Consider the following 14,008-nt stretch of genomic DNA (forward strand, 5'->3'; position numbering starts at 1 on the left):
TTAGGGAAATTTCACCACCTCAAAAAATGTCATAACCATTAGCAGGCCATTTGAGGTGAATTTAAAAAATGAAATATCTTATGCTTAAAACATCTCTGTTATGTTACTTCACTCTGTAATGTTTTAAGCCCCTAGTCTGGCATTATTCAGAGTAACACTGGATCATTATCTTACTGGGAATGCACTAGTGACGTAGCTACTTCTTAAGATTAGGAAATAACTTGTACATTCATCCACATATATAATTTCATAATGATGTCCTATGATCTAGCTATTCCATAAATGCTAGAGATTAATAATAATAAAAAAGAACACAACCTAGGCCCACTGCGTGTACTTTTAATTTAGAAGAGAGACAGGCTAACTTTCACATGCTAATCAACCACAAAGTTATCTTAGAAGCAGGTGTTTTGTAAACACAGTGGTAAAATATCTCAGTCCATAATTTAGATACACAGAAAATAAATACCTTTTTCTTTATTTTTCTATAATTTTACCTGCTTTCTGTTTTGGTATCTGAAGTGGCAAGGTGAGGGAGTAAGTAGGGTGATTTTGGGAGCATATGTACTATGTTCAACTTATGTTACTATTATGTTAAGGCATCAGAGGAGGGCGGAGTTATCTTTGACTAGGAATGTCGTCTAAGGTGAGCTGACCACTGCCCCCTCGGTCTTTACTAAGCGTTATTCACAGATTGGTCATCTACATGGCTTCTTTACTTGTTCCTGCCGTCCTACCAATTCAGGACCATTTTTGGAAGTTATTCTTGATTTCCCTCACTTACATCCTGCACCCGTTACATTGACAAATTCCATCAAGAGTTGCAAACATTGATAGAATCTAGCTGTTACTCATCATCTCCACAAGTGCCACCTCTACCAAGCCTTATTTTGTTCTTACTACCATAACATTAGCAGCCTCTTCAACCTTTTCTATTTGCCTTCCACCAAATATTTTCACTACCAAAACGTATTGTCCTGAGATACTTTATTTTTCTAAGGGTATAAAAACAACAATAATAAAATATACTATTTCACTTGGCATTATACACCTAAGATATTGTGCCAAAGGTTTGTGGACAGAAAGAATAATGTCCCCCAAAGATGCCCATATCTTAATGCTTAGAGTCTGAATTGATATTTTACACATCAAAGGGAGCTTTGCAAATGTGATGAAAGTTAAAAGCTTCTAGATGAAGTTGTTTGGGTTGACTCAATATATTCACATACATCCTTATAAATGAAGAACTGAAGAGAAGGCTGTGTGCAAAGGGCTTGTCACCCTCTTTGCTGCCTTTGGAGGCCATAAAAGGAGTCCATAAGCTAGGAACAGTAGACAGACTCGAGGAGTGGGACCTAATACTTGTTTTAAAATTTCCTTACCAAGTAGCCTCCCTCTACACCCACCCCAGGATGGGGCCTCACTCTGCAGCTCTGATTGGCCTGGAATTTGCTAAGTAGACCACGTTATCTTCAAACACATAGAGATTCAACCTCTTCTGCCTTCTGAGGGCTGGGATTAGAGGTATATGCCATCATGCTTGACTAAAGTAGCAGGCTTCTTTATGGCATCTTCATATATACTTAGTCTTTGTGTATTACAGTCTTCCTCCCTACCCTCACCCCCACCTCTCTGCTTCCATACTCCTTAGCTCTTCCTTCCACCCCATGCCCCATCTTCTAGGTTCATGTCCCATGTGTTTTACTACCTTCTCTACTACTGTCCCTTTGAGCCATTTTTCCCCCAATCTTCATGGGTCTCTTTGTAGTTTCTCCAGTTCTATATACACTTGTTCTCAATTAATTTAAAAAAAAATACATTAAATTAGAAGCTGACACTCTCCTGTGAAGTAGAGCATATTTTATTTGTCTTTTTGAGCTAAATTTCTTTCTTTTGTGGAGGGGGCAAGGAGAGGAAAAAGTTTATTTGGCTTATATGTCCACAGCACTGTTCATTATGAAATGAAGTCAGCACAGGGACAGGGAAGAAACTTGGAGGTAGGAATTGATAAAGAAGCCATGAAAGGTTGTTGCTGACTGGCTTTCATCCAATGCACTGCTCAGACTACTTTCTTACAGACTCCAGGACCACCAGCCCGGGAAAGGCACTACCAATAACGGACTGAGCCCCCCAGCATCAATTACTAATTAAGAAAATGCCTTAGAGGTTTTCCCACAGCTCAATCTTATGGAGCTGCACTTTCTTTTCTTTCTTTTTTTTTTAATATGATTTCTTTTTATTTTTTTTAATTAGATATTTTCTTTATTTACATGTCATATGATTTCTCCTTTCCCAGTTTCCCCTCCAAAAAACAAACAAACAAACAAACAAACAAACACAAGAAGAACAAACCCCTGTTGCCTCCCCCCTCCCCATGCCTGCCACCCCACCCTCTCCCACTTATTGGCCCTGGCATTCCCCTACATTGGGACACAGAACCTTCACAGGGCCAAGGGCCTCTCATGGAGGCATTTTCTTAATTGAGCTTCTTTACTCTCAGATAGCATTAGCTTGTGTTAAGTTGACATAATGTTTTTCTTCTTCCTTTTTTTTTTTTTTTGGTTTTTCGAGACGGGTTTCTCCGTGTAGCCCTGGCTGTCCTGGAACTCACTCTGTAGACCAGGCTGGCCTCGAACTCAGAAATCCGCCTGCCTCTGCCTCCCAAGTGCTGGGATTAAAGGCATGTGCCACCACCACCTGATATAAAACTATACAGTACAGTTGACCTCTTGACAACTTGACACACAACACATCACCATTAAGCCAAAACTTTATCTTTCTTATTCACTCCCAAAATCTTACATTAAAAACATAAATAATGTTAGAAGTATCACAGTTTTTACAGATTCAAACCCATTGAAAGTTCATTCTCTTTAAAATGTCTAGTTTCTTTAAAATATCTAAATCTCTCAACTGTGGGCTCTTGTAAAAATCAGAATTAAGTTAAAAGCTTTCATATTTCAAGAGAGAAGAACCAAGGCACAGTCATGTAGCCATCCAGCAGCCATGGATGAACTGGTTACCTGAAAGGGGGGCTGGAAATAAAATGGATGGGGTGCGAGAAAGAAGGATGAAGCCAAGACAGAAGTTTCTGATCAAGGCTCAAAGTTGAAAAGTCAGCACTGCGTTTATATAGGGAGAGCCTACAGACCCATCCTTTGTTTCAGCTGTATTGAGTTGCAAACATGTTTAGCGGGCAGTCCTGTAGGAAAATGACTCTACCTGGGTCCTTAAGGTCAGACTGTGGCAAACACTTAATGTCTATTTAGCCTGCTCAAGGCTTGGAGAAGGGCACACAATCACAATCACATCAAAGCAAAACCAAACCCCCAACAGTGTAAATAACACGAAGTCCAATGTCTGGAATCTGCTCAAGAGAAGCACAGTAAATGTTTGTGTGAAAGTGTCTTTGGTAGGATAAAGAACCCTTAAGGAACATGCTTAGGAGGAGGAGCATATCTGATTCATGTGGTAATTCCACTTTTAGTTTTTTTTTAGATTCCTCCATACTCAATTTTGTAGTGCCTTATTCTATACCTTTTATGAACAAATGATGCTTGCTGAATCCTTGACTTTAGTGCAGTGAGACCCACTCATGACCGATCTATACTCTACGTACCAAAAATAGTAAATTTGGTGGAAAAAAAATCAATATTAGTTTGATTTATCAGTTTCTAAGAATTAAATCATTTAAGTAGCCTAATTAGTTCTCTTAATAAAGTATCATATGCACATTGTGTGTGTGTGTGTGTGTGTGTGTGTGTGTGTGTGTGTGTGTGGTGTGCATGCATGTCCTTACAGAGAGCTTCATGGGAATTTTGAAGATGTTTTCTCTACCAGATTGGGCAGATTGTAGATCTCTATCTTCCCACAAGTCTCAGAAAAAGTTGAGAAAAATTATGTTCATGTTTCCATGGTTGAAATTTCTCTCCCAGGACAGTGGAATTATAGTAGTGGTAGTGTGTGGCACCTAATGTGACACCCATGTACATACTGGCAAAGGGTATGTACATACATAGCTTGGTACATAGACTTCAAAATAGGACTCATCTCTTTGTCTTATTTTCATACCAGCTTAACAAAACTGTCAATGGCAATTTTATTAAGATTTCTAAAAATGGATCAAAAGGTTCATCAATAAAATGACCAGAAAACATTTTATTTATGTATTAACATTAATATTGTTGAACTTGGGAAGCATATAAGTCTGTAAGATCTTTGGGCTTCATATTATATTTCTTTTTTTAATCATTATTATTGCTACTATTTTAATTTAAATTATTTTATTTATTTACATTCCAGTCATTGTCCCTGCTCAGTCCCCCTTCCCACAATTCCTCATTGAATTCCTCCTCCCCCTTGCCTCCCCCTCTAGAGGGTGCCTTGGACCAGTCCCTGAATGCTCCTGGTTGGTGGCTCAGTTTCTGGGAGCTTCCTGGGGTCTGGGTTAGTTGAGACTGCTGGTTCCTTTGGGGCTGCTCTCCCTTTCAGCTTTCTCAATCCTTTCCCCAATTCAACCACAGTGGTCCCTGACTTCAATGGTTGGGTGTTTCTGCTTCTGTCTCAGTCAGCTGCTGGTAGGGCCTCTCAGAGGATAGCCATGCCAGGCTTCTGACTGTAAGAATGTCATAGCATAGTAGTGTCAGGCCTTGGTGTCCCCCCCATGAGATAGATCCCAAGATGAACCTGTCATTGGACCGCCTTTTTTTTCAGTCTCCTCTCCATTTTTGTTCCTGCAGTTCTTTGAGACAGGAATAATTCTGGGTCAGAAATTTTGACTGTGGCTTAGTAACCCTGCCCCTCCACTTGAGACCCTGTCTATCTACTAGAGATGGACTCTGCGTTCCCTTTCTCCAATGTTGGGCATTTTGGCTAAGGTCACCCTCAATGAGTCTTGAGAGTGGTTCACCTCCTGGGTCCCTGGTACTCTACAGGGTTCCCCACCCCAACCTCCCACTCCCGGGAGACTGCTTATTTCCATTTATTCTCTTGGCCCACTGGGCTTCTCTCCTGCCCCCTCCCCAATATCTGATCTTGTTCTTCTTTACCCCTCCCCCTCCCTTCTCCCATACAGATCTCTCTGCCTCCCTTGATTATTTCCTTCCCACGTCTAAGTGGGTTTGAAGCCTCCTCACTTGGGCCTTTCTGCTGGTTACACTTTTTAGGGTCTGTATGTTGTATCCTAGGTACTCTGTGCTTTTTGACTTATCACTTATCAGTGAGTACATACCATGCATGTCCTTTTGGGTTTGAATTACCTCACTCAAGGTGATATTTTCTAGTTGCATCCACTTGCCGGCAAAATTCATGATGTCCCTGTTTTTAATAGCTGAATAGTATTCCATTTTGTAAATGGACCACATTTTCCGTATCCATTCTTTGGTTGAGGGACATTGGGTTGTTTCCAGCTTCTGGCTATTACAAATAAGGCTTCCATGAAATTGATGGATCACATGTCCTTGTGGTATGGTGGGACATCTTTTGGGTATATGCCCAAGAGTGTGGTATAGCTGGGTTTTCATGTAGAAAACTATTACCAATAGTTCATCACTCACTATTTCCAATTTTCTAAGGAACCACTGTACTACAAAGCAATAGTGATAAAAACTGTATGTTTTGGTACAGAGATAGAGAGGTCAATCAATGGAATAGAACTGAAGACACAGAAGCAAACCCATGCACCTATGAACACTTGATCTTTGACAAAGAAGCCAAAGACATACAGTGGAAAAAGAAAGCTTCTTCAATAAATGGTGCTGGTCTAACTGATGGTCTTTATGTAGGAGAATGAAAATTGATCCATATTTATCACCTTACACAAAGCTCAAGTGGATAAAAGACCTAGACATAAAACTAGATACACTGAATCTAATAGAAGAAAATATGGGAAAGAGCCTCCAACTCATTGGCACAGAGGAAAATTTTCTGAATAGAACACCAATGGCTCAGGCTCTAATTAAACAAGTGATAAATGGGACCTCATGAAACTGAAAAGCAAAAGACACTATCATCATATTGTATTTCCTAAATTTGGTAACTTGAACTAGAAAGTCAGAATTCAATACAAGAAAAAATGTTCTGTCTGGATCTGAAATAAACCCCATTTACTTAGTGTCAACATTTTATTGCAGGAAGATATTCTTGCCTATCAAGTCAGTGATACATTTTTTTTTGAACTTACAATACACAATATTTTGTTGCTGTGCTACAGTGTGCTAAGCATTGCTTTACAATGCTTGTATAAACTTTAAGAGATGGGATATTCCAGTCTTTATTATTGTTTCAAATTGCCCATATATTCCATTTCTAAACATTTATTGAAAGAAAAATATCCAAAACTACAAGCTATATTTTATGCCAGGAACACTGAATGCAGTATTACTTACAGTAGTTAAAATATAAGTAAAAATTTCAGTATATGGAATATACTATTTATAGTTAGTCATCTTCCACCTTTAAGCTTCATGTATGTAACTGCTCATATGGATGACTATGATAGATCAGGAAATAAGGATCATTCAGAGTTCCTAAGGCAAATTGAACAATATCAATTTAACATATCTAGATTGAAGGACTAAAACAAGAAACTGGTTACTGCAACAAAAGTTTCTCCATTTAGTCCACCATTTAAAAAAAGCATAATACCTCTATATCCCTTGCTAGCTCCAAGGTCTGAGAGAACCACATTGTATCTATTTCCCATGTCTGGCCATGATGAACGATCATATGATCATATGATCATAGAGGATCATATCCTATTGTTCTAGCAATGACCATGCTGTTCTAGTGTATATAGAAACAAAGCCCACTCTTCATTCTTCTTATGATCTTCGAGTGGTATTCCTAATATTTCCATCTATTTCCTCTCTGTTATGACCAAGCTTTGTGTATTCAAGTAGCAAAGTTTATTTCTCATTACAGAATTTGCTAAGCTTCTATTAGGCCCTGAACTCTACCCTTACTAATGTCCAAAATATACTGGTCCCACCTCATGTTTTATATTGAAAAGATGCAGAGGGTATAAAAGTGAACATAACAGATACCTCCCCAGTGTTTCAAACAAACAAACAAACAAACAATTAGTAAACAAAACAATACAAAACAAAAAAGAAATTGAGAAGTTATAAGACCAGGAATTTGAGGACCCTAGGATGACAAAGAATTGAAAAGAGCCCTATTCAGACCATATTTGTCTTCATGTGATGTGGCTTTGTCTCTTGGAATCATGCACTTCTTGAGAGTACATATCTTTCACCCTAAAAGTCAGGAACACAGTATCTGGCACATAATAGGCAAAGAAAAATATTTTACTAAGTTGTCATATTGAGAGTTATTGGCACAAAATAATAACACAGTGATTTAGTAACATGTTTTGAGTGAATTGAATATGCTATGTGTTCAACCTTGTTGTGCATGAGTATTAGAACATCTCATTTATTTTATAAAATAAACTTATAAAGCAGATATAATTATTTCCCTTTATTAGAATATAAAAATAGAAGTGAAGATATCCTGTTTGCTCAGTCATGTGAGAGATGACAGAGATAAATTGTAGATAAAGGCTGTCTGGTTCCAAATATCTTGAGTTACTAACTTAATACAGTGTTTATTACATATTATTATCATATGTATTCCTTGGCTTTTTTGTTCAAGAGTACCGTAAGCTTTGATCATATTAACCCATTGTCCTCTCCTGGTCTCTATCTTCCTTCTAATGGTCCTCCTTCATTTCATTTCATTTATTTTCTTTTTCTAAGACAGGATTTCTCTGTATAGCTCTGGCTGTCCTGGAACTCACTCTGTAGACCAGGCTGGCTTTGAACTCAGAAATCCACCTGCCTCTGCCTCCCAAGTGCTGGGATTAAAGGCATTGCCACCACTGCCAGCCCTCCTTCATTTCTTAAACAGTTTCTCTTCTAACTTGCTATTTATATGTTTTATCTGTCTGTCTATCTATCTATCTATCTATCTATCTATCTATCTATCTATCTATCTATCTATCTATCTATCTATCATCTATCATTTCTCTATATATCTATCCATTAATTGTCTATCTACTTATCACCTTTCTATATAGTTTGTACATATATTCATTAATTGTCTATCTACTTATCACCTTTCTATAGTTTGTATCTATGTACAATATTCTTGGCCCAGGTTACTTTTCTTAACAAGATAAACCTCAATTTCATTCATTTTCCAGCAAATGATATCATTTCACTTTTCTTTAAGGTAGAATAAAGCTCCTTTGTGCATTGATACGTGCAGCATTTTCTGTTCCTTTTATTCTGTTAATGGACACTAAGTCAATTCCACAACTTGGCCTTTGTGCTTAGGGCTGTGATAACCATGAAAGAGCAAGAGTCTCTGCAGTATGTGTACCTAAGTTCCTTTGAGTGTACCTGGAAGTGATGTAGCTAGCTGAATCATGTGGTAGCTCTACTTTTCTTGAGGTCCTCCATACTGATTCCCATAGTTGATTGTACCCATTTACATCACCACTGGTAGTGTATAAAGTTTCATTTTCCTCAGTATCCTCACCAGTATTTATTGTTGTTTGACTTTAAGTGACAGTCATTCTGACAGTGAGGTGGAATTTCAGTTTAGTTCTGATTTACACTTTCCGATGGGTAAGGATGCTGGGGAATTTGTTAGGCACTGGCCATATTAAAAATATTCAAGTCCTGATACAGGCTGTTAAGAAGAGGTTTATCTAGTCAAAATAAACACAGATCACTGTGTCTTTTGTCTGGGTACCTATTCATGCTATTGTTTTCACTACTGAATAGTTTCAATCTTTGCGGTTTGTACTGAAATAGATCTTGGCATTTTTATAACTGTGCCCCTTATCCTACAACTATGTTCATAGACCAGGATTAATGTCTTCAGCAGGGCAGTAAGATTTTCATATTTATGTCCTGTAACAGTCTAGGCATCTCCTTTTACTTCAGCATCTTGGAAGCAACTATTTGAACTGTGCATTTTTCCCATGGAGTGTCATACATTTCTTGGCACGTTTATCAAAAGCTTGAAAAACTCCTTCCCATCTGTTGAAGTGCTTTCTAGGGAAGGAGTGTTTCTGCTGGTCAAGATGATGCCCAAAAAGGAGAGCATATTTTCTTAGGTTCATGATGAACTAGATAAATAAAGAACATGCTTTTCTAGTCTTTCCCAAGGATCTAAACAAAAAGGGGATGTGAAGAAGGTTATTTAAAATATCTGTTCTGCAGCTACTTTAATGGAGATATCCTTTTGAATAGTAGGTTTCTTTGCAAAATAGTATTCTCTGTTTATGAAGTTACTGGATTCTCAAGCTGCTATGAAATGTTAGAGGCTTTATTGTCAACACAAAACCCCAAAGCCACTTTTAAACACGAGGTATTTGTTGTTTTATGGGGCATTCTTGACAATGGTAAATGTCCTAATAACATTTTAGAAGTTATCAGATCGTCTTTTATAAACTGGCAAGTGGTACACAAAAGAGCCCACAGAATGTTGTCTTCTTTTAGTTTTTTCTTTTAAGTAAATTGTTAGTTTCTTTGTCTCTGTGTACATGGTCCACAATTTTTAAAGGATACAGAATACACAGGGAAAGATTTGAAATCTGAATCAAGCAACTACACTTGGCTTCAGTGACTATAGTTACTCAGCACTTCCTCTTCCTTATGCTTTCTGTGTCTCAAGATGGTTGAAAACAGGTGAAGGAAAGCTTACCAAACTCATGGTCAGTCAATTAAACCAGTTCTCCTAGGCTTTGGCCCTATGCAGAGCTTTGTCTCATTGGGGATGGCATTGCTTTTGAATGAGCTTGGAAAGTGTAACTCATCTATAGGATCTTTGAAGAAGAAAGAATAAAGTTAGATTAGAATTAAATATAATTATCAATTTGTCATGTGGAGCACAAAGGGTTAGCAGGACACAGTTACGTGGAGTTCTCTCCTAGGAATTCAAGTTTCTGCTGGGCAAGTGCTCTCATCAGACAACGTCTGGATTCCTCATAAAACCCCCTCTTCTCAAGCCTTCTAGTGTTCCCATTGCAAGATTTTTCTCTTTTTGGATTCTAGAAAATCAGAACCATTTTGGAGCCAGTGTCAGAAGTCAGGGCTGGTATTGATCCTCTCTAGAAGAATCTCTTGGCCTGTAAGTTTTGGGGTTAGTCTTTCGCCTCGCCTCGCCTCGCCTCGCCTCGCCTCTCCTCGCCTCGCTTCTCTGTTTTTCTCATTTTCTTTACTCTCTAATGAGCCTTTAAAGCCTAGGCAACATGGTCAATGCCTCCCTCCTAGACCCATTTTGAAAATTCTATGCATGATGTCACTGTTTGAGAATTTTGGACTTCAGGAATCCATTAGGCAGTGTAAATTCTTTAGATTATTTGTAAAAACTTATGTAGTTTAGAGGAATTGGTTAATACAAAGCCAGCAGTACTTAGCAAAAGATAAATTATAACAAATTAATTAATATGTTAGGTTAACTTAAAATGTAATATTCAAAATAGTTACTATAAATCTAGATTTTAATTGTAAACAGTTATTAATTCATTTCACAATTAAGACTGTAAAAGTAAAATTAAGAATTTGAAGGAAAATGGATGGAACTGGAAAATGTTCTACTGTAGAAGTAGTCTCAACTCAGACAAATACCACATTCTCCCTCATATGTGTATCTAGCCTTCAATTTTGTGGCATGCATCTCCAGGTAGAAGTAAATGTGGATAAAGGAAAAGAAATGTGAAAGGAATCCATGTGACTGTATAAAAAAGACTTTAAGAAACAGAATGGAGAAGACAATGGAGCAACAGGAAAACTAAAGGGTAGAAAGGAAAGGGGCCATCATGGTGAGGGGAGAGGGAAGCAACCGAGATGCAGAGTATCTTATAGAGGAAAACCTCATACAGAACTCTATCACTTTGCAAGGTTTAAAAATTACAATCAGCTGTAGGAGTTCTCTGGTAGAATTTTTGGGATCCCTTATGTATACTATTATATAATCTGCAATAGTGACACTTTGCCTTCTTCATTTCTAATTTGTATCTCCTTGTCCTCCTTTAGTTGTCTTATTGCTTTAGCTAAAATTTCAAGCACTATATTGCAGAGATGCAGGAGAATAGATAGCCTTGCCTTGTCCTTATTTTAGTGGAATTGCATTAATCTTCTCTCCATTTAATTTGAAGTTGGCTATTGGCTTGCTGTATTTTGCCTTTAAAACATTTGGGTATGTACCTTGTATCCCTGATCTCTTCAAGACTTTTATCACGAAGGGGTGTTGGATTTTGTCAAGGTTTTTTCAGTATCCAATGAGATGATCATGCAGTTTTTTTCTTTCAGTTTGTTTCTATGGAAGATTACATTGGTGAACTTTTGTATAATGAACCATTCTTGTATCCCTAGAATTAAGCCTACTTTATCAATGTGGATGATGTTTTTGATGTGTTCTTGGATTTGTTTTGTGTGTATTTTATTGAGTATTTTTGCATCAATGTTTATAAGGGAAACTGGTCTGAAAGTCTCTTTGTTTGGTGAGTCTTTGTGTGGCTTAGTTATCAGGGTCACTGTGGTCTTATGGAATGAGTTTGGCAATGTTCCTCCTGTTTCTATTTTGTGCAATAGTTTGAGGAGTATTGCTATTAGTTCTTTGAAAGTGTGGTAGAATTCTGCACTAAAACCATCTGGCCCTGGGCTTTTGTTGTTGTTGTTTGTTTGTTTGTTTTGTTTTGTTTTTGTTAGAAGGCTTTTAATGACTGCTTCAATTTCCTTATGCTTTATAGGACTATTTAATAGTTTACCTGATCTTGATTTAGCTTTGGTAAATGGTATCTATCTAGAAAATAGTTCATTTCATTGAGATTTTTCTGATTTTGTGGAGTACAAGCTTTTGAAGTAAGACCTAACAATTTTTTTGAATGATTTTCTCAGTGTCTGTCATATCTTAGTTTTCATTTCTGATTTTGTTAATTTGATGCTGGCTAAGTGTTTGTTTATCCTGTTGATTTTCTTAAAGTACTAGCTTTTGGTTTCATTGATTCCTTGTATTGTTCTCTTTGTTTCTAATTGATAGATTTTGGCTCTGAATTTGATTATTTCCTGACATCTACTCTTCTTGGGTGTGTTTGTTTCATTTTGCTCTAGATATTTTAGGTTTGCAGTTGTTCATATAGGACCTCTCCAGTTTCTTTATGGAGACAGTGGTATAAACTTTCCTCTTAGCACTGCTTTAATTGTGTCCCATATATTTGGGTATGTTGTGTCTTCATTTTCATGGCATTCTAGAGGTCTTTAACTTCTTTCTTTCTTTCTTTCTTTCTTTCTTTCTTTCTTTCTTTCTTTCTTTCTTTCTCTCTTTCCTTGTTCCTTTCTTTCTCTCTCTCTTTCTTCTTTTACCCAGTGGTCACTGAGTAGAGAGTTGTTCAGTTTCCATGAATTTGTAGGCTTTCTGTTGTTTCTGTTGTTGTTGAACAACAACCAGTTTTACTCCATGGTGATCTGATAAAGTACAAGGCGTTATTTCAATCTTTTTGGATCTATTGAAGCTTGCTTTGTGACTGAGTATATAGTCATATTTTGGAGAAGGTTCCATGAGGTATTGTGAAAAAAGTATATTCTTTTGTGTTTGGGTGATGTTGTTAGATATCTATTAGTTCCATTTGCTTCATAACTTCTGTTAGTTTCACTATTTCTCTGTTTAATTTCTGGTTTGATGACCTGTCCAATAGTGAAAGTGAAGTGTTTAAGTTTCCTCCTATTAATGAGTGGGGTTTGAGATGTGATTTAAGCCTTAGTAATGTTTCTTTTAAGAATGTGGTATTCTTGCATTGGGATGCAGATGTTTAGAATTGTGATGTCATATTGGTGGCATTTTCCTTTGATGAACTGAAATGACCTTTCCCATCTCTTTTGATTACTTTTGGTTGAAAGTCTATTTAGTTAGATATTAGAATGACTACTCCAGTTCATTTCTTGGGTCTGCTGGCTTGGAAAACCGTTTTCTAGCCCTTTATTCTGAAGTGGTGTCTATATTAGTTACTACAGTTTGTTTATTGTATATATCAGAATGCATTTATTCTGTTGGTCTGTGTCTTTTTATTGCAGACTTAAGTCCATTGATGTTGAGAGATATTAATGATTAATGATTGTCAGATTTTTTGATGTTGCTGGTGTTTGTTTGTTTGTGTGTGTGTGAGAAAGATATATATATATATATATATATATATATATATATATAGAGAGAGAGAGAGAGAGAGAGAGATTCTCTTATTTTGGTTTTGTCTGTAAGAAATTATTTATTTCTTGTGTTTTCTTGAGTGTAGTTACCCTCCTTGTTTTCAGAGTTTTCCTTGTAGTATCCTCTGTAGGGCTGTATTAGTGAAAATGTATTGTTTAAATTGTATTTTGTTATGGAATATTTTGATTTCTCCATCTATGGTAGTTGAAAGTTTTACTGTAGATATAGCATTCAGTGATACTGTTGTGGCGGTGATGGTTGTAAGGCATCATGATGAGGACTGTCTACTTGAAGCTCTTGGTAGTCTAATTATAGGGATATTTAACTCATAGTCCTCGTCTGTGGGCATCATCAACGTGGGTGAGAATTTTTTTATTATGCCTAGGGATACTTATTTTAGAAATCAAGAGAGGACTTGGTGCTTAAGAGCACTTACTACTCTTCCAGAGGACCTGGTTTTGGTTTCTAGCAACCACACTAGGCTCCTCACAACCACCCTTAACTCTAGTGCCTAGAAATCCATAAGGCACTCATACATACACATAAATAAAATACATAAGATTTTAAAAAGTATAGCCATTTGATGATTGTTCATTTGGCTTAGAGGTAGATTAGGAATCAGAAAACATATGTTACTCTCATTACAAATACTCCAATAAGTTTACATAAATTCATTTCCAAATGAAGGTCTCTTTCTCATATAGAGACAAAGGGAAAGGGGAGAGGGGAGAGGGGAGAGGAGAGAGGGCGGAGAGGGGAGAGGTGAGGAGAGGGGAGAGGGGATGAGAGG

Source organism: Mastomys coucha, unplaced genomic scaffold (genome assembly GCF_008632895.1).
Source record: "Mastomys coucha isolate ucsf_1 unplaced genomic scaffold, UCSF_Mcou_1 pScaffold21, whole genome shotgun sequence".
NCBI classification, from domain to species: domain Eukaryota; kingdom Metazoa; phylum Chordata; class Mammalia; order Rodentia; family Muridae; genus Mastomys; species Mastomys coucha.